Here is a 21,647-nt window from a genome sequence, read left to right as displayed (position 1 = left end):
GACTGTCAGTTCACATAAAAGTCAGCAACAACAGCAACAACAAAAAAGATATGAACAGTAGTTGTGGAAACAATAGTGGCACAACTTGTAGCAAGAATTCCCTCTTGTGAAGAAGCATTCCTTCAGCCAAGAGAAAGAGTGGAAGCTTTGCTGCTTTTAATTGAAGCCTTATGAAGAACTGATTCCTCTTCAGCTCCCTGGGACCTTTGGTGGTACTTTTCAGGTTTTAGATTCTACTTTATGTACAATTTGCAGAAGCACAGCAATACTAGAGGACTTTTGCACTTGCATGGGAAAAAAAACAAAACTATTGTTGTTTATATCTGACCTTCTGCCTGCTTTAAAGGTGTATTCTGGAGGACCTTGACAGACCAGCAGCTGTTTGAAGCCGTGCTAATCAAAGGTCACAATAGGCTGAGGCACACAGCTATTTATGGCACCAAATAAAAGAAGGGATTGGGTCTGCAATGACCCTGTGTGGTTCCTGAACCTGCAATATGCACATGGACTTCTGGCTGGGGAATACCTCTCCAAAAAGAATCTCTGCCTGCCCCTCTTTGCTCAGGCTTTTGAGGGCATTGCTGTGGCTCACCTTGTGCTACAGTCTTCTTCCTGAAAATGTTCATACACCCCAACACTGCAAATAAATGTTACCAGTTTGTGCAGCAGCTGTGGAAACAAAAGCGAGATAAATTTCTGATTAAAGAATACCCATAACATGAGGACAGAAGTCAGTAAGAATTCACAAATCTAAGTGCTCCAAATTCTGGTTAATTCCCCTCTGTTCACAACTGTTGGTATGATTAGAAATTGTTGGTATGATTAGAAATGTTTTTATGACATCTTTAATTCAGTGTGAAAATGTGGGGAAGGGAAGCATTTCCCTGAAGGCTTCCCTGCTCCATCACTGCACTTAACCCATCAAACAAAAAGTGAAACCAGTTGTGAACTAGCTGAAAATGAAAACAAAAACATTCTGACGAGGGAATTACTCAGAATTTAGATAATCTCTGTGTTAATGGGTTTATTCCCAGTTCTTAAACTCTGGTTGATGCTGCACTGCTCCATGAGTAGACAAAGATGAAGCTTATAACGCTGCTGATGCAGAGTAAAACTGTGGAGTTTTGCAGTGGCGTACCAAAAGGAGGAATAACAGATGAGAGAAAGCAGAATTTTACCACAGACCCAACAAAAGATCTTTTTTTTCTGGTTCAGCCTCTGGATGCTGCATCACACACTGTCCACCAACGCTCAGAAAACAACAGGTTGCGTGACAGTACTTACTCTACATATAAATTAACATTCAAAATTAGGGGAAAAAATACTATGATAATGATGTATCAAAAAGTTGTAAAAACTCTCCTGGAGGGATGCTCTATCTCTTTCCTGTTGCAAATAAAGGTCAAGTATAAACATTTCATTTTAGTTTCTCCTGAGGTGACTGCTTTAATTATCATGCCTCACATCAGAGTAAGACTTCTCTTCATAGTAATCACTCACTCTCCATCTGTCAGCTTCTGTTTTCTGATTGTAAGAGATATTAACAGTGATATTGGAATGGGCATAATATCACTCTTAAAAGACTCATAGAAACAGTTAAATCCAGTTTGTGCTCCATACTTACAGGTACAAAAGAATGGTTGCTTAGGCAGAAATAGAAATTTTATAAGAAGAAGATTTTGTAGGGACCTATGGTCTCTCACACTGGGGAAAGGATGTTACCTGCTTGGGAACAGTTCTTTTGATAGAGAAACATGGTGTGGCATTTTCATGTTATTCATTTAGTTATGCACTTATGGGTTAAAAGAACAGCATGAACAGAATTTATCAGTGTGCCTACCAAATGCTCAGAAGGTGTTGCAGAGACCATTTGTCAAAAAGTCTGTTTATAGGCCTAAAAGAGTATCTCGCCTATCTTTTGGAGAGGGAGCAATTCAAAATATTTTTCCTGTCTAGTTAATTCCTAGCTGAACTGTCTTCAGATAAACCATGTGGTGTCCATGTGAGAAGCAAACGTCTTGTAGGACTTGGACTGAGTTCAAAAAATTGATTTGACAGCCATATGGTCCTCTTCATCCACATGAACCTTGAAGAAGTTTGACTTCCTTCCAGCCTTAAGAGTAGAGTGAGGGAAGAAGGGAAACTATTCTTAAAACTTGTCAATGTTGTTCCTTAATGTGCTAGATGAGGACATTGTTCAAAAAAACAGCAAGAAATTCTGTTGATTTGTGAACTACTGCAATTTCCTCAGCTTTTCTGAATGCCTCTCTGCACGCAGAGTGTTTGTCATTGCACTGGTGGGGATCTGAGGGAGCCTGCTGTTCACAAGCCCCATCCACCACACCTCATGGCCATTTTCTCCTCAGCAGGGTTTGTTTGTTTGGTCGGCATTTCTTCCTCCTCTTCATAAAATTTTTTAGGAATTAGTGTCTCTTTGAGAGCCTTTTTTCCTCATTCAGGGTTTACTGAAATTGGCTGAAAGAATCAGGAGGAACCAACTGGCAGAGGCAGAGCCAGACATTAGGATCATGTGAAACCAGTGTCATTAAGAAACTGTGAGAAGTTTCAAAACTTCAAAACAGGGTAGTCTGAAAGGAGAAGGGCTGCCACTACACATTTGGAATGAAAAAAGAAAAAAAAGGTGTGATCAGAAACAGTAGGAAAAAAACTATTAAAGACTAAACCACAGATTTTGAAACAAACATGCAAGCATAATTTGAACAGAAACACAGATCCATTTCAGATCTTGTATCAATGGTTTTATCTAAGCTTTATAGAAGTAGCTTCTGAGAAAGGCTTAAATCTAAAAATATTTACAGGAAGAAAGTTTGCAATTTTGTAAAGCTAGGTTTCTTTTTCTTTCATGTGACTAAAGATTTTCTTTCTTCAGTCTAAAGAGGGATTACATACAGTAGCATGCATACTAGTAGGATTTTGGAACCTTTAGGTATGTGCTTTCACTCCACTCTTTCCTTTCTTACTTTGTCTAGAAGTTTTTCTCAGCTATTTAATTGCCAGTTACCTGCAAAAATAATTCCCATTGTCCAAAAAATCATTATTTCTCTTTTGATGAAATGATACGGTAAGAAAATACCAGTTTACATGGATGATTTGTAAGGACTGAATTTTGATAACTGCTACTGCTGTTCCATCATGTCTCTGCGACAGGTCACTTCAGAACATAATGCAGCAAATTACTGCATGCCATGCTGTATTTTATGTAGCCTTTCGGAGACATTACATTAAAATATGTTGGATAAATGTGAAGTAACTCCTACCAGGACTTCTGCAGCAGTAGTGTTATTCTGGCTGGAAGGTTCCAGTAGCAATAATGTTTGAGCAATAGCTGTGTCTTTGTAGCCAGGATGGTATAAGGCAGTAAGCAAGCCAGAACTTGTAAAGAGGGTAATATCTTTTATTAGATCTGAAAACAGGCTTGTATGCATCAAAGCTTGTCTGTTTTTACTAGACATATCAGTTGGTCTACTGAAACAATATTTAAGTAGATCTTTTATCATCCAGAGGCAATCTGCTTTTTTTCAGCACACTAGTTCTTTTCCATTTATTTTTTTTCTATACCATTATTATGGGAAGGTAAGTATAATTCAGAATATAAATATGTGGAAATAACATCAACAGACAAAAGCTAAAGTTTATTCTGTAAACAGAGCATTATTTCTGTGGTTTAACTTTTTTTGAATATCAAAAGCAAAATGCCCTTTAGAAGTTCAATTGACTTGTCACTACTTCTATAGTATGCACTACTCTCCATTACAAATTGAGACCAAATGGACAAATCTGATATCTACAAGTTAATTTTCTGTTTGAAATCTAAACTACTATGGTTCTGGAGTTCTTCTGCTTTTAAACTTATTGCTGGTTATTTCCTAAGTTAAAATGAGAGTAAAATTTCATATCATAACATCCCTTTAATTATCTGCTTTTTCCTTGTGTTTGTACTTTTAGATACACATATAGTAAGACATGGTTAGATGTACCTCTGGTTTTTTAAAATCTATAATAGAGAATCTTAACATATTTAACAAAAATATGAAACAAAACAAAAATGGACAAAGTAATGTATTTTAACTTCACAAAGACAAGGTAATTATTCCTTATTCCTTTACTTTATGAAATGACAGGAAAAAATATAAAGTCACCCATGTTTTGTGCTCTTTTTTCCCCTCTGAATAAGATGGACCAAATGGCCAACAGTTCTTAAGGACTTTAATTTGTGACTACACCTCAATACAGAAGACTAATTCCTTATTCTTCTCAGGTGGAGAGTCCAACTGAAGTCCACAGATTAATGCCTCTAATAGTATTAATTTCACCAAGTAATAGTCGACTTTGAAGTTTTCCTTGAACCTTAATTCGAGGAATGTTATGAGTATCAAAACCATATGGCTGAAAGACTGTGGCAGACTGCACAGCTCCAGCCTCTACTTAGTGGGCTAAATCCATCATAAGTCTGTCTCTATTTCAAAGGACAGTGAGGCTCCTAACGTGGTAAATAATACCCATTTCAGCTGTATCCATCTTGCTGGGTTGTACCACCTACAAACAGGACACCTTGTCAGAGGTGGGTCCCTGGCATCTCTGGGCAGACCACAGGGAAAGGCAGCACTCCCTGAGCACAGCTTGTCCCATTCCACCTTGACCCTCCACAGCTGCTTTCCTTTCCCCAGTAGCTGCAGAGAAAAAGTGAATGGCTACATAACTTTCAGCCTGGTGGAATGAAATTTGGTTCTCAGCAAGTGGGGTGTCTCCCAGGCGTGAGTTTTGCAGCTGCAAGCAAGATGAGCAAGAAGCCTGTGTTTGTGGGGCCAGGTTTTGGTACCGAGGGGCCACAGGGGTGGCTTCTGTGAGAAGTTGCTGGAAGCTTCCCCTGTGTCCTGTGGAGTCAAAACCAGCTCTGAGACAGAGCAGCTGGCCAGGGCTGAGCCCATCAGCAGTGGTGGGAACACCTCTGGCATAACTTAGTTAAGAGAGGGGGAAAAAACCCCGTAGCTCAACAGCAGCCAAAGAGAGGAGTGAGGAGATGTGAGAGGAAGAGCCCTGCAGACACCAAGGTCAGTGCAGAGGGAGGGCCAGGAGCTGCTCCAGGGGCTGGAGCTGGGATTCCTCTGAGCCCATGGAGGGCACAGGGATGCAGAGATCCACCTGCAGCCCATGGAGGATCCCGTGCTGGAAAGGTGGACACCCAGAGGAGGCTGAGACCCCATGGGAAGGTGCACTGGAGCAGGCTCCTGGCAGGAGCTGTGACCCCATGGAGAGAGGAGCCCACCCTGGAGCAGGATTGCTGGCAGGACTTGTGACCCCATGGGGGACCCATGCTGGAGCAGACTGTTCCCAAAGGACTGCACCCTGAGGGAGGGTCTCACATTGGAGCAATTAATGAAGAACTGCAGCCTGTGGGAAAAACCCATATTGGAGCAGGGGAGAGTTTGAGAAGTTCTCCCTCAGAGGAGGAAGAAGTGGAAGAGAAAATGTGCAGTGAACTGACTGCAGTCCCCATTTCCTATCCCTCTGCACTGCATAGGGGAGGAGGTAGAGAAGATCAGGAGAGAAGCTGAGCCCAGGAAGAAGGGAAGGGTGGGGTGAAAGTGATTTTAAGTTTTGGGTTTATTTCTCATTACCCTACTCTGATCTGATTGCTGATAAATTAAAGTAATTTCCTGAAGTTGAACCTGTTTTGCCCATGACAGTAACTGGGGAGTGACCTCTCCCTGTCCTTATCTCACACAAAACCTTCTGGCATATTTTCTCTGCCCTGCCCAGCTGAGGAGGGGAGTGACAGAGTGGCATTGGTGGGCACCTGGCACCCAGGCAGGGTGAGCCCACCACAGTTTCCCCCAGAAAGTGTGTCACAAAGTGCCTGGCCACAGAAAGAGAAATGTGCTGCCCACAGCATCAGAGGTGCTCAGGGGGCAGATGGAATGACTGCTGCCTGTAGTGGGCTTCATGACAACCACTTATCTGTTTCACCAGACATAGATGAGGTGCCACGGCAGCCAGCGAGAGAGAAAGATGGGGTGAGAAAAGAGATGTGATAATGAGAGTCTGACCACAAATGATTCTTTCCAGGAATGGTTTCTTTAACTTATCCTAAACAATGGGCTACACTGTCCGAGTATTACCTACATAGTACTTGAAAACCCTCATTCTAATAGCAAACAGCTGTTTGACTGAACCACATTTATGCCCATTGCTTGGTGTTTGGGGACATTTGTGTGATTCCAGCTTTGGTCAGCTGTTCTTTTGGCTGATCTTCCAAGTGGGTGTCTGTCCTGCAGATGAAGATCCTCACTGCTTGACTTCACTATTGTTCATTTCTCTCCTTGAAATTAATTCATTTTATCAGGGAGTAGAAATTACAAGACAATCATTGCTTCATGTGTAAATTGAAAATTTTCTGTCCAAATTGTTCTTGGGAGCCACACATAAATTTGTTCTTCAAATAGTTGCTTAAAAATTTTCATGTGGACTCTAGAAATGAGGGCTTATCACACTGCACACATTTTTCAGGTGTAGAATTATTGAGTTGCTCTAAGAATGCTAAATTTAGATGCTGATGGTGCTTACAAGAACAAATAAATTAGAGATTGGCTCCATCTCATATATGTGAAGAATTCATCAAGATCATACCTGTGTTTTTTTATTTCTACATGTGGCTGAGCAGTTTTTGCATACTTTTAATGGTGTGCAAAGGTCATCCTTCAAAGTTATACAGATGGTCTCAATGGCAAAATTTAGTATCAACTATTTTAAGTCATACCACTCTATCTTACTGTCTGGGATAAGTACCTTAATAACTCATAACCCTCTGGAAAAGAGTTTTCTTAATCTCTATATCTTTATTTTCCAGAAGGAATATTGTTTCCTAACTATTTAATCTCACAGTGAAAGACCGAAATGGGAGGTAAAAAATTGAAGATTGCTTCTATGATGCTACTGAAGTTAACTTAGAGCACCTTTACTGAATTCATGTTGTCTTCATATTAATTGGAGACAGCAACAGAAGCAGAGGAACAAGAAGGAAGGCATTGTTTCCTTCCTCATTTCCCTTTCTTGTGTTCTTGAAAGACCATCTAAATTTATGATTAATAATATTTACACTCATATTGGCTGGATACAAAAATGTGAAGTAAGAAAAAGTTGCTGGTTTTCAATGAATAATTTTTGGAATACCTCCAATTTCATATACCAGGACATGACATGCTGAATTTTGAATGTGCTAGAAAGCTCTGTTATTCTTGCTAAATCCCTGATTTCTTTATCTGATGAAAGAAAAATACAAGCTAAAAGTTGTAGCTTATACCAAATCTGAAGGTTAATAAATATTACAATTACCTACATAAGTGTTTCCCACATAGCTGTAATACACCAGCATATTTTCCTCTCTTCTGACAAATCTCTTAAGGAAGCTTCTCTCGCTAAAACCTACTGGGGAGTAAAGCGGAAAAAAATTGCTTACTATTAAGTGCATTACTCACCTTCTATGAATGCAACATTTTAAAGCCAACTGTCTTGTACACGCAAAAAAGAGTATTTTTCTTGCCTAAGTAAACACCACATATTCACTTAGGAAACAACTGCATATTAGTGTGGAAATATCATTTAAAACACATAGCAAAAGAAAGTGTATAATCAGCCTTGCAGCTTGTCACAAAGCACTCACTGCCTGATCAGCTCACCCAAGATGTGGAAAATTTCAAAGACAGGAACAAGTTCTCCTCCCAGATTCTCACTGCACTAATTAGCTTTGACTTGCTATCCCTTCCATGTATGCAGAGAACTTGGACTTCATAGAGATCCCTAGCACTGCAAGATGAACTAATCTGTAAATTCAGTTCCTTTGTACAGCAGAAATGGGTTATGTATTCAACACAAGCAAATTACAGTAAAAAAATGTATCCTATGGTAATCAAAATATGAGCTACCTGTGTCAATTTTGTTATAAGTATTAAATAAACATACAGAAGTGTTTAATGCAGTGGTACAACCACACAGCTGTTCACATAGGAATAAATGTGAAAAAACCCACACAGTCTTCAGTGCCTCCCTGTCATACATGTGTATGCAGTGTATTATCAAATGATGGACATATTGTGCATGCTTAATTAAAAACTAAGAAATGACTGTAAAGTATGGTATGGCTTTTCTAGCACTTTGACAAGGCATAGATATATTGATTGTGGAACATCAGATAAAGGTAGTGTGGGCTATTTTGCTGCAGTATGAGGCTTGTGGGGAGAGGAAATAATTTTCTAACATGCTAACTGTCAGAGTTGAAGAATTCAGAAAATATCTCAGACACACAAAGCCGTTGTTCTGAAATAAAGGCAACAGATTTCAAAGATCTGGGGGTTGGACTGGATGATCTTTAAGGATCCCTTCCAACACAAACTATCCCGTGATTCTTTGAGTCTGTAAGATAAAGATGAATGGAGGATGGTGGTTTAGGGCTTAGATGGGTATGTACCAATTTGATTACTTGGGTTAGTTATAGTGCTTAATAATGCAGGTGATGGGTCCCTGTGAAGAATGGGACTCCTCACTGCAGGAGAAGGAGGATGCATGGGATATGGGGAAATTTCAGGCTTGCTCCCTCCTGGGGCAAAAAAATAGAGAGACTTGTACTCTATAACCTATACAGCATGGAGAGGTTAGCAGTGGAAAAGAGAGTTTATAAAATGTCAAAAAAATATCTCTGAAAATCCTCTTATTTCTGGGTTTGTGCAGAGTTATAAATGAGTCCATAGTTACCAGGCTCTTCCTCAGGAGGTTCCCCCTGAGGGTCCAGACTGAAGGATTAGGACAAAATGACCCTTTTGAGAAAAAAACACTGACTGCCAAGTAGGTGTTTCTTCCCCTATGGGCATTTTGTGTGAATTCTTCCTGAGTCACAATGTTATCTACTTTACTTTCTCTCAGTCATGCACTGGAGGAAACATGTCACATTCTTGGACATTCAGGGATAGGATCCAAGACTGTTCTGCTGTAGTTGGTATTTCCTCTGCAGTGGTGATGGGCAGGAGTTGCTGAGTCCCACATTGTTTGGCTGGGAGCAGTCTGGATGTGACTGGTTTACTTTAGACTGTGAGTTTTCTTCTGCTCACACCCTTGGTGGGAATGGAGAATGGTTTGAAGGCAAGGATGGACAGCTCTGTCCATCTTCCCAAGTAAAAGCTTCTCCTCTAAGGAATGTTAGAACTTAATGATTTTCTGTATAGATTAGAGGGCAAGGTATGCAACAGTCAGAAGTCCTCACACTGAGTGTCTCTTTAAAATAAAGCTTATTACTTTAAAGAGCTATTTCTGCTTGAGAGTGAAAGTAAAACACAGGAGTTTGCTTAAAGCTACCAGCTTCACCCCTGCTGTATTTTTGTCAGTGGTAAAACTTATGAGAACATTATGTATCATTAAAAAAGTAACATGAAAAAAGTTCACCTTCCCAGGAAGAAATGAGATAATGCAGGAGAAAGGCTCATAGTAAGTAACTAATTACAAGGGTAAATATCTCTAATGCAACCAGCGGTTTGTTTCATTTTTCTTTATCCTGGAAAATTCATTCCAAGATCATAAAATAAAATGCACCAGGTTTTGCCTTTTTATTAATAAAAGCATTTAAAAAGCATAATATAATGGACTTGCAGATGACAAACTTGCCTTTCTTAAAACATAAAAGCTCAAAATCTTGGCTACTAGGGAGGAACTGAAGAACAAACAAATAAACACACAAATAGATAAACAAACAAAAAACTCACAGCATGCCTCTGTATGCTGGAGCAGGACTCTGAGTACCTTGGTCTGAAAGTGGATGAACATTTGAAAGATCTAAGAAGTCTTAACAGATGGTGTCTGGCTTGGAAAGGGGAACAGTATTATGAAAATATAAATGTTTAATATTTTATGCTGTGTTAGGAGTGCATTCCAGTTTAAACAAAAATTCAAATGGTCTTCAACAAATGTGCAACAAACAGATCATGAAATCAAACTCAAATCATAGTTATCATTTTTTAAAAATCGTTCTCTGGATTCATTAATTGCCTCTAGGAAGACTGTTGTATACTTGAAGATGTTTCTCATCCTTAAAGGCCAGTTTGAAACATTATGTTGAGAAAAGCTGCTAAATAAAGAAAAATATCTAGAAAAGAAAGGGTTCATCTTTTTCTTCTCTGTTGACAAGAGAATATCAAGAGCTGGAAAATTTGGTTTCTGAGAGTCTGACTGCTAAGATCATTCAGTCCCCAAAGCCCATGGGAAGATTATTCAGCCATGAGTGGACTGTGTCACTGTTTTCATATCTTATCCGTGAGGAGCCAGCTCAACTCATGAGCACTTGCAAAAACTGGAATGTGCTACGGGGATGCCAGAGTGACTCTTGAGTCTGCAAAAGTTCTGCCACTGGGTTTTCCTGTCTGTGGTGTCGGCTCAGGCTGTCTTAGGTAGTGGAGAGATAGTGGCATAAGGAATATATCATGTGGATAATGTTGGTGCTATTAATCCTCCTCTTATTAACACCTAAACTCCATATTACTATCTGATATGTGCTGAATGATTCCTAATCTGTTAATCTAACATTTAAAGGGATGATAAAAATAGTGTCTTGCTTTAAAGGCATTCATTTATGGAAATAAACTCTACCTAGTGCACAAAAATTAGGGTGGATAATTCCAGGCTTACATTTCATACATCCCAGTTCTTAAAATTGATGTCTTTTAAAATACAATATTAAGATGATGTGATTCTATAAAATGTTGTATTTGGTGAATCATTGCAGTAAATATTGATTTAGGCAATTAAGTCTCCCAAGATAAAATTAGTCACTGAGCAACAAACTTTGCCTACAAAAACAAAATCAGATGTATTTAAAAGTATAACAGAGTTTGTGTTAAAGGTATAGAATGGTAGTTTTCTGATGCTTTATTGAATATTTTTATTCTGTTTGGAGGCTGGACATTTCAGAGGTTTTTGTAGGAAGCTTAGCACTGCAGTGATGGCCAAGCTAAGTCCCTGGCTCTTTGGGACTTCAGCTGTTTTGATCTTCAGATGTGATTTCCTGGGTACAATCTGGAGGACAAAGGTTTGGGTTCTGCATCAGGACCATGCTGCCTTTCAAATCTACCAGCCATGTCCAGGGCATTCTGAGAACACCATTGACACAAAACCAGGAGAAGATTGTTATAAACTTGTTCTAGAGGGGTTACTTTTCATCCACTGACACATGAATGAGTGAATATTTTAAATTGTCATAGGTGAGCACTTAAACATGTTATTGGCCTTTGTTGAACAGTTTTATTAGCGACAATTTATACTCTCTGCTATGAGCAATATAAATATGGGGGTATTTTTCTTTTGATAAAGTTATTTTCTTCAAGAATAACCATCTTTAGCATATGTTAGAAATGGGGTGACAAGTTAGGATAAGAACCAACAATTCTCAGTTTCTGTGTGTGGTGAAAAACTCCAAACAGGCATCTTTGCTTTTAGCCTACTTTTGTCTGCCTACAAAGAACTTTGCTTGTCAAGAATTGTAGGTACCTACTCTTCAAGTGGAAAGAATAGCTGGCCTCCAGCCTCCCACAGGGAGAGCTGAAAATTAGAAAGATCTTTTAGAGAACCTAAGAATGTCTTTAGCCCCTTCAGCAGCTGAATAAGGTTTTATAATAGAAGTGCAAATGCACGTGCTGCAACTCTCAGTGAAAAGCTGTCACGATACCACATTATTTGCAACCTAAACCTCAGCTTCTCCAGGCATTCTCCTGCACTTTATAAGTGACTCTGATGTACAAATAATTTTTGGGGTAGCTCTTGATAATTCTTGACAAATATTTGAAAATTATAATCTCCCATTACGAATGTGAATTAAATGGGTGTGCTGGGAGCTTTCCCCTCAGTGCACAGCAGAACAGGCAGGGGCTGTCTCAATGAGCTACAAAATTGTTAGCAGTGACCATCACATGCTGTAGGCAGGTGTGCACCTGGCTGCCTTGGCTCAGTTGAGTTCCTGGGTGCTGCTGGAGGTGGGGACCTTTGTAATGCACATGGCAACAGCTCCTGCCAGTGCCAAATCCCTCAGCGTGAGCAGCAACAGCTTCTGAGCTTCTTTGCTGCCCAGAAGAAAAAGTCACTACTCAGGACACGTAGGTTTGTGCTGCCAGGGCAGCATCAGCCACTGGATGTGAGTGCAGGTCAAGGAGCTGTGAATCCCTCCCAGAGAGCTGTGAAAGCCACCACCCAAAAACCACACTCCTCTTTCCAAGAAGATCTCATCACCCAATTCTTCCTGCATATTCTCCCCTTCCTGCAGTCCTGCTGGCTTCACTTTGCACTTTCTCTTCTCTTCTCTGACCTTCAATGACACAATTACCTCTCTCTATGTTCATGATAACTTTATCTCCCATTCTGCCCCTCGCCCCTTGCCTTGCACCCTCCTGCCTGTACTCTGTGTGGTTCACTGGGAGATGCCTTTTCTCTCTTTGGGTTCCCTTTCTTCACTCCAGCTGCCCTGGACCTTTAGTTTCTGATGTTCTTCTGTTCCCCCTGTGCCAAGAGAGGGGCAGTGCTGGAAAGGTGTGCCTGTTGGAGAGGACAAGGGACAGTGTACTTTCAGAATGCTGTGTTTTCAGGATTGAGGCATTTAAAGCATATGTTTTGTATGAGTCAGGAGTACCTCTATCCCCATTGCATGCTCCTACCTTGTCTTCTGTCCTGACAGTTTGAACAGGGCAAAATTTCTATTTATCCACATTGTGTCATCCCATATGTTCTCTGCCTGGTCCATCTGCAGTCTCTCCCTGGGCATGTGCACATGCAGCCAGAAGTTGAGGGAGCACAACCCAGTTTCCTGCTTGTCTGCCCCAGGGAGAAGAGAGGAGAAACTGTGACCAGAGTGACTGCACAGAGAATTCTCTCAATTCCCAGCCTCACAGGCCTTCCCACTCCTCCCCTGTTCCAGGAACTCTCCAGCTGGATTTGTGTTTACTTCTGCCTTCCCTGTGACATCTTCTTATAATCTCAGTTCCTCTTTTGCAGGCTGGAGAGAATGTTATCTGCAGTTCTCATTTTCCTCTTCTGATGGACTGGGCATGCCTGGGCTCCTTCAGAGCTCTCATCTTGCCACAGCAATGAAAGATGATGCATTCATTGCTTCCCCTTGTTCATGCCATCCTTAACAACAACAACAACAACAACAACAAGAAAATCCTTTCCATCCCAGCCTGGATCCTCTGTGCAGTTCTCAGCTGACTTATTAGTAGGCCTGTGTTTGTCATTTGTGAGATTGACTGCACAAAAACTGTAGGTGTAAATTTAATAAAAATACATCTGTAAACATTACAGCACTCAGCACCATGGTTTGATAAAATGTCAAGTAAAGCTGGTTGTCCATATCAAGTTTTGGGTGGTAACTAGCAGGGCTTTATTTCAAGGTTATGTTCCTTGATCCTTTTCCAGGTGAGACACTAAAGAAAAATACCCATGAAATTTTTGACATTTCCTTTCTCTTCTGAAAGGAAGAGAAGAGGCATCTCAGACTGTTGTGGTGCCCTGTTTTAACACTCTAATTTTTTAGAGCTAGATGAAAGCATGATAAATTGGTGATGGGAAGGGTCAGTCAGTTACAGGGGGGAAAAAACCCCACAAGGTTTTCCCTCCTGGCTACATTGGTGGAATGGATGGCATTCCTGCTGCATGACAAATGTGCAGACATCATCTTCCCAAGCTGGAAGGAGATACAGCAAGGATGTGGGAGAAACCAGAGGAAGCCAAGAGCATGATGGAAGGATTTAAGAAATTAACTCCTTCTTTAGGAAAGGATCTAGGCTAGTGATAGATATCCATAAGGGGAGTGGTGGTGAGGGAACCAAAGGTGCAAAACATGTCAGGAATGCTGAGGGGAGGCAGGACAGCAAGACATCGATGCAGGCCCCCTAAAAGACTTGTGTAAGTTGGTTTCTAAAGGCTTACATGACCTTTTACAAGCCTTTAACATAGACACTGCTGAATCCTCATTGCTCAAGCCTCCATGCTCTTGTTTTTTTCCTCTGTCTGTCTTCTCTGGGCTGTCTTTGATGCTTTGGTGTTAGAGGAGGAAAGCAGCCCTGGTTATGGCTTCCACCTTGCAGAATTGCTGCCCAACATCTTTACTCCTTCACCAATTCTGACAGCTTGTCCTGTCAATAACCAGAGGTGCCATTTCTGGCACAATAATGGTGAACAACTGTAGTGGTCTGACAAAAAAAATGATGTTTCTAGAGCTTTTGCTCCATGCACTCTTGAGAATCACTGCATGGCCTCCTGACCATCTGCCTGCATGAGCTTGGCAGAGCCCAGGTGAGTTGTGGGGTTAAAGACCACACAGAATAAAATAAAACATCTCAGTTCCCAAGAAGTAGAGCCTAAAGTGGGGTGTACAGCAGATGTAAAGAGTGCTGAAGATGCTTCAGCTGCATTTGAGCCTATTCTACCTCCACAGTACATAATGGATAAGTGGGAAGGCAGCTCACAGTGGGTATGGAGTCATCATTAAAGCAAGGCTTGCAAGTTCAGCTTCTGTACATCTCTAAACAAGGGAGGGCAGCAGCTTTTTTGGTAGCTGAGTTCAGCTGTCTCACACATCCTTGTCTCACCCCTCCTCCCACTCCTGCATTCTGAGAAAGACAGAGCTGTGCTCCTCCAGAGGAAGCTGGAAAAGGAGGCAGGTTGATCATTAGGCTTTCCAGATTCCTTATTGTCAGACCCTCCAGAATCTCTCTTGAGCAGCAGTCCCTCCTGAGCAGCCTTTCCTCAAAATATCTTGGGAAAGCTTGAGATATGGAAGCAAAGCTATGGGCATGCATGGAAACACACCAGGTTATGCCATCTGCACTGAAAGATCTTTCAGGATGAGTTTAGCAATTTCAGAATCATGGCTATTCCAGACAAAGTAAGCCTGGAAAAGTTTGATCAATTTTGTCTGTCTCCCCTGAGAGGCTCAGTTCACTGTGGCAAGGCCAGTGTGTGATGTTCCCTGGGGCTCTGAAAGAGTCCAGCATGCACATGCAAATGGCTTCTACTTTCAATTTGATGAAAATTCTGGAAAATGTCTACCCAAGTGATAGGCAACTGAAAATTAAGTTATAATGGACAGTTTTAGGCAATCATCATGTAAATGTCCATACTACTTGGCACATATCTACAAGTAACATTTACATTTTAAGCTAACTGAAACAAAGTGCCTACTGGAAAAAAGTTCAGAAACAGGCAAGAAGCCCCTGAGATCTGCACCAAGCTGGACTAGTGGAACAACAGAAGATTTTCTTAAGCTTATTGGCAATTGACCCTAAAATAAAAAGTTATAATCAATAGATTTTAGCAGTTTACAGACCACAATAGAAAAATAAGCAAAACTTTCTGGCTATGTGCTCAATTTCCTTGTTTACCACAAGGCTGTATCTTGAACAGCCACATTTCAGCTCTATTTTTAGGTAACATTCATGGAGAGGAACCACAGGATCCAGATCTCCTATGAGCTGTGCGTTTCCCAGGGAGACCTCAGGAAGCAGCTGATGTCTTGTTTGCTCTTCCAAAGAGGGTGGCTCTGAGCTCCCTCTTTCCTGCCACAGCCTTCTGAAACAGCCAAAGGAGGGCATTTCTTCCTCACACCCCTTGGGATGTGTCAGGGGAATCCTCATGGATGGACAGTGCTGCCAACACTGACTCTGTGCCACATAATCCCAAAAACAACCTGCCAAGAGCTCCTGGATGGAGCAGAAATTGCATGCTGCAAACTAAGCCCAAAGTTTAACCATTCCTGAGGTAATGTACATAAGAAGGAAATGAAACTCCTCTCTAGAAAAATGATATATTTGCTTATTGTCTGAGGAACTAAATACTGTGAAAAGGAAAACAGCGTCTGTAAAGTGTTTTAGCTGGTTTTTGTGCAGCTCAAATAGTAAAGCCCTGCTTTTACTGACTATAGACATAATGATAGAAACCATTGCTTGGTGCAAGACAATTTAAAATGGAAGAGTTGATATGATTATACCATAAAATTCAGTCATTCTGAAAATGAAAGCAAAACCCATGAAGGATTTACATGAATCCTTAAAGGGACATTAGCTTCAAGAAAAACCCACTTCACGTTGTCAGCAAGCACTTCAGGAGCAGGAGGATTTAGTGCTGAGGAAGCACAGTTTATTTAAACTTTGCCTTCAGCAGCTGTAGAGGGGATTGGAACATCCCCACGTCCCCTCAGGGGCTCCTGGATGAAGGTGGTGGGTTTGGTTCAGGACCACAGGGGAGGTTCAGCTCTCATCACCCTGTTAAGAGGAATAATCTGGGGATGTTTATATTGCATAGCTAACACAAATAAATCAATTTAGCAAACACTGCTTTCCCCTTACCCCTAAATGTGTTCATGGATCCTGTGCAGCACTTACAGATGTAAGGCAGAGCAGCTGTTTCCCCCTAATAATTTTTCATTTTCAGTCACATTTGACAAAACTGTGGCTTTTCTCTCCTCTTGGAAAGACTAATGTCTGATGTCTGCTCAAATTTACTGAGTAAATAAAACATCAGGTGATGTCCCTGTGTACATTTAGGAATGTAAAAATTGGCAAAGTAGGATTGTTTGGGCTGCTCTAGACTAAGAGAAATCACTCCCACGGCATCCACCTCCGTGCTGCCTAAAGGCAACCAATGGGCCTCTCTCTGAAAAGGCAACACATTTACCTTTGGACAGGTGAATCTCCTACCTTTTAGCTTTTATTCCATTTGCCCCCTTCAAAGATAGACCAAAGATGATGATTTGCTAATAAGATTAGAGTATAAGTTTAACCTGTTAAATAAAATCTGTACAAATACAATATAATGGCTATAAATATGAAATATAATTTAGTATCATTATTATCAATATGTGAAAATTGAGCTGGAATAATTTCTAGTATGATCAGCAGCAGAGAACCCATGTATCAATGCTGAGTCTTCATAATGAAGACAAATTACATTTAGATACTTTCATGGATGCTTCAGCATAGCAAAGCCAATTTGTTGTTTTTTTTCATCTTTGAAATAATAAATTTCTGTTTGTACCTCTTACCTCTAAAATGAGTAAATACAATGTGGATGTCCATGAAACACAGGGAATTACATAACAGTCAAAATTCAATGACTGCAGATTTACATTTGTTAAGTTCTTTTTGCATTGAGGTTTATTATTTAATGTTAACTCCTGGTGATCCAAAAATGTTCACAGCTTTTTAGGGTCTTCAATAGGGCATCAAAGCAGATCCCAGTGAGATGAAGAAAAACCACCTCACAGTAAAATAAAACAACCATTGTTGTTACTACTAGATAACTAATTGTAGTTGATAGCTACTAGAAAAATGCTATCAACTACAATTAAACTTAGTATGATGTATGTAGATGCAATTTTTGCAAAAATATGGGCACCCCTACCTATTTTCATATATTTGGTTATAACACTCTTATAACTGGTATAGACCCCCAGATGTATTTTCCCTTTCCTGGTGGTGCTGCAGCTTGTCTGGTTTTGCACCTGACAAGCTGAAAGCATCTACATTCTAACCTTGTCCAGAAAGAAGATTGTACCAATTTATCTCAATCTTTTCTAAATGGAGTAGTTAAATTGATGCGTTTGTGTGTGTGCAGCTGATGATGTTGATCTACACTTCTCTTCCAATTAATCTCTCTGGCAGTTGCAGCAAATCCTGCCTACCAACCAGTCCCTGAGAGTGCTTGGGAGGAGTTCAAAGACTGCAGCTAGAAAAGGACTGGGCTGCAAACGAGCCAAAGCAGAAGTGAAACTGGAGTCCCAGTGTGTTTTGCTTATTGCTCAGACCTCCTTTGCAGTGTGATGTCTCCCCGTGCCCCAGATTAGGAAGTTTGTCACCAGGGACTGTCTGAAGCCTGTTTGACAGACCACATTTTCTAATGCTGCTGAAATACATTGCCCTTTCCAGAGGTGCACTGAAGAAATAATTATTTGGCCTTATAGGACTGAAGCTTAATAACCCCCTTTAAACAGCCATTCTCACCTTTCTCCTTAGGATTTAATTTGACAAACATTTAAGCATATGGGTTCTGATGCTCCCATCACTTTTAAGGGGTTCCTCTCACCACCAGAATCTTGTTCCTGTTCCTGGACTCCCTGATTCACCAGGGTATTGTAAATATTTGTGCTGTTCCTTCAGGCAAAATAAAAGGGAAGAAATAAAAAAGTTGCTTTTAACTGTATCTACTTTTCTATGTCGACGTAGAATCAATTTTGTCAGAGAGAGCAAGAGGAGAGGAGGACACCACCTTTCAGCGGCTGTGCTGATTTGGAGCATTTGTCAAGTTGCACACCCTTCAGTTCAGCCTTTTATTTCACAGGATGATGTCTCCTCCTAAGGAATTCTTTGCTTATATTTGACATGTTGACTAAGTAAATCTAGTGGTGCCTCAGCCCAGGAGCTGTGTGTGCCTGGGGCTGACTCTCACTGCCTGGGACACCACACAGGACTCCTGGCTACTGGGGTTCAGCCTCAGTAGTGTCAGATATTCAGTGACACCAAGTGGCACCGAGACTTTTCTGTGGACTGTCTGAAAGACAGGAGTAAACCCAAAGCTTATTTGTGCTTACCTGGGCCTGTAATTAAACCTCTAAAACACTCAAGTCTTAATCCAATCGAAAGTTCTTTGATTACAGCATTTAAAATTGTGCCTTCATTACAAACTCAGCAGGCCCAATTATTTTGCAATTATGAACATTAATAAGTGGTATAGGAAAATCAGGACAGCCTGGAGGATTCGAGGATGGCACTGCTCCAGAGAAGGATGTGGATGTGTTGCTCAGGAGTGATCAGAAGCTGCTGCCAGGCAACGAGGGACCTGAGAGGAACCTCCTGGGATGAGGGTCAGGACCTAGATCATCTCATCTTCCAGAGGGAGAGAAGACTTGCAGGGGCCTCTCCACTGCAGGGAAGCAGAGCAGGGAGAGGTGCTCTTTTCCTCAGGGCTACCAGACAGCCAAGCGCTGGCAAATGACTTTGGTTAAAGCTCTTTCAAGCTGTCTTTGTCACATACATAAAAGATAAATTGGGACATCTCATTTAGCAAGAAAAAGGACTCAGCCCTGGCCTTGTGTTCATCTCCTTGGATCAGGGAAGAGAAGTTGTGGTGGTCATGAAAATGATCATGACAAAAGAAGCTTTTCTAACTCAGCATGGTGTTTGTTTCTACTTGCCTTTTGTTGAAGCCTTATTTGAGAATCCTGGTATATGATTTAGGCTTGACTTAACTAAGCTCTGGCTCTTAAAGGTAGTTTGCTCACAAGCTGCTGGTCTGGTCCATGGTTGGAGAAACAAGAAACAGGAGGTTAAAAGGGGCCACAGACTGCTGACTATTTCAAGTTACAGAAAATAATCAAATTAATCTCCTTTTATAATGCCAAGAATTAAAAGATGGTGATAAAGAGATAGTTACTTGAAAAGATTATGCCTTAATCGTAAGTTACTGTTAAGGGCACTAAGAAAACCACAATCCATTTTGGTTGAAGACAGCTCTGGTGATCACAGCTACTTCACTGCTCACCTGCTGGCTCTGTGTTGCCATTTTGGAGGCAGGTGGACTTTGAGGTGACAGTCTAGGCAAGGTTTGAAGACATCTGTCTCCTGTCAGTGCAGTGTCTCCTGTCTGAAGCAGAAGAGGCAGTAGATGAGCAGGTAAAAGTCTCAGGGTTTTGAACTCTTCCTGTTATCTCTGTCTTAGAGAAGAAGGCTACCCATGCTTGATGGAAGCACATCTAGGACATTAACAAGCAGCATTTCAAATGAAATGCTGTCATGTTTTAGGAGCTGGGAAGCACAAGTTCATGGTGAATATAAAGTTACTGGAGTTGAACATGTTACTTCTCATCACCCAAGGTAAGGTAAGCTGTTCTGAGCAAGCTTCACCTGGAAGGTATTGAGCCTTGACAGAAAACTTCTCCCTGAAGGTGCAGCCAGGACAGTCCCTGCTCTTTCCCACCCTTGTGGCCTCATCTTTGTCTTCCTGCCCTCCTCACCAGCATTCCTTAGATACTGATGTGAGCCAGACCAGCGAGACAAAAGGAGAAAGAAAATCCTTTCTTCTGAAGGGTGAGTTTAACTGGCTCCCAAGAGAACTCCCAGTGCCAGCAAGGAGGAGGAGGAGGAGGAGGAGGAAGGGTGGGAACAGGTGCTGGGCACAGCAGAGGGGGAGTTTTGAGCTGCACCAAGTGGTTAGACAGGCTTTTGCTGTAATGTCAAACCACACCTGGAGTTACACCAGCACAGAGCTGGGCGCTGTGAGCATGTGGGATGGGTGACATGGCCTTCTGCCATTGCCCCACTTTCTTGTCACACTGTTAGAGCAGTGGCCTTCCCATCCAAGGCTGGCATTCCCTGCAGCCTTAAAGGAAGTGTTCAATTACCAGGTGAGCCCCATTAGCTGCAGGGGTGGCCCTGGAAAGCTGAAACCTCTGTGCTGGACAGACAGCACCTGGGTTCTTGCCAAACACAGCCAGAGATGTCAGATGAGAATTACAGAAATATGAAGCACATGGTGAGCAGAATGCCTGTGCAGTGCTGTGACTGAAAAGGCTGATGTGGAGGGACATTTTGGGATAAAACTGGTCTCTACGGACTTTAGACTTCTGCAGTATAGACAGCTGCAATGGCACGGCTGGCAAGGCTCCCTTTGGAGTCAACTGAAGAGGAGCAAGCCCTTTTAGGATGCAGTTCATCCCATTCTGGTGTAGATACACACAGCTAAAGGTGATAAATACTTCTCTGATATTTAAAAAAGGCTAAGTTCTCCATAGGCAACTATTTTTAAATGAGATGGTCGTGCCCTATGAGGGCCTGCTTTTTTCCATGAGACACTGCAGAAATCCTTTGGAGGGTTGCAGGAGTGCACACTTGGCCAGAAGAATCCCACTGTTTCTCTCCCAGGACCTGAAGGATGAGGAAATGTGAGTAACATATTTCTCCATGTTCGCAGAATCATAAGCAATTCCCCTCACAAAGCAATAACTAAAAATTGCATCAGACTCTGAGGGAAAGGTAGTGATGAAAGAAGGAGCTGCATTCCATTCTCTGAAAACCAAAAAAGCTTTTGAAAGAAAAACAAAACTGCCACAAATTCAGCTTTGTTCTGGACTGGGGTAGATATTTCTATGCAGTGTGGTGCTGACCACACAGCTGCCCCTTTGCAGCTAAGCCTCGACACCTGTAATGATGTCTGTTTTGGTTTCTCTTGCCTTTAGCATCTTCAGATGTGTTCTTTTGTTTAACAAAATGTTATTTGGCCCACTCTAAAGCCAAAAGCAGGTGCTACTAGAATTTTTTCCTGAACATCAATCTACCTTTAGGGTTGTGTAAACCCTCAAAGGAATAATTGCTCAGAAATAAACTGGACTGTTCAGTGTGGATGCCCAGGACACTGGGACAGAGTTTTGCCAGCTGTGAGGAACTGCCAAGACACCTCCTTCTCCTGGGGGTGAAGAGAGGCAGAGCTGCCCCTCTACTGCCAGAAGAAACCCCTTGTGCAGACACAGTCAGACTGTGTCTGTGACTGCAGCACTCCTTCCCTCCAGGGGCTGCATCTCTCTGTAGCAGTGAGGAACAAAGGTTGGTCCC

The sequence above is a fragment of the Taeniopygia guttata genome, chromosome 1 (genome assembly GCF_048771995.1).
Source record: "Taeniopygia guttata chromosome 1, bTaeGut7.mat, whole genome shotgun sequence".
In the NCBI taxonomy this organism is placed as follows: Eukaryota; Metazoa; Chordata; class Aves; order Passeriformes; family Estrildidae; genus Taeniopygia; species Taeniopygia guttata.
Note: the sequence above shows the minus strand (reverse complement) of the source record.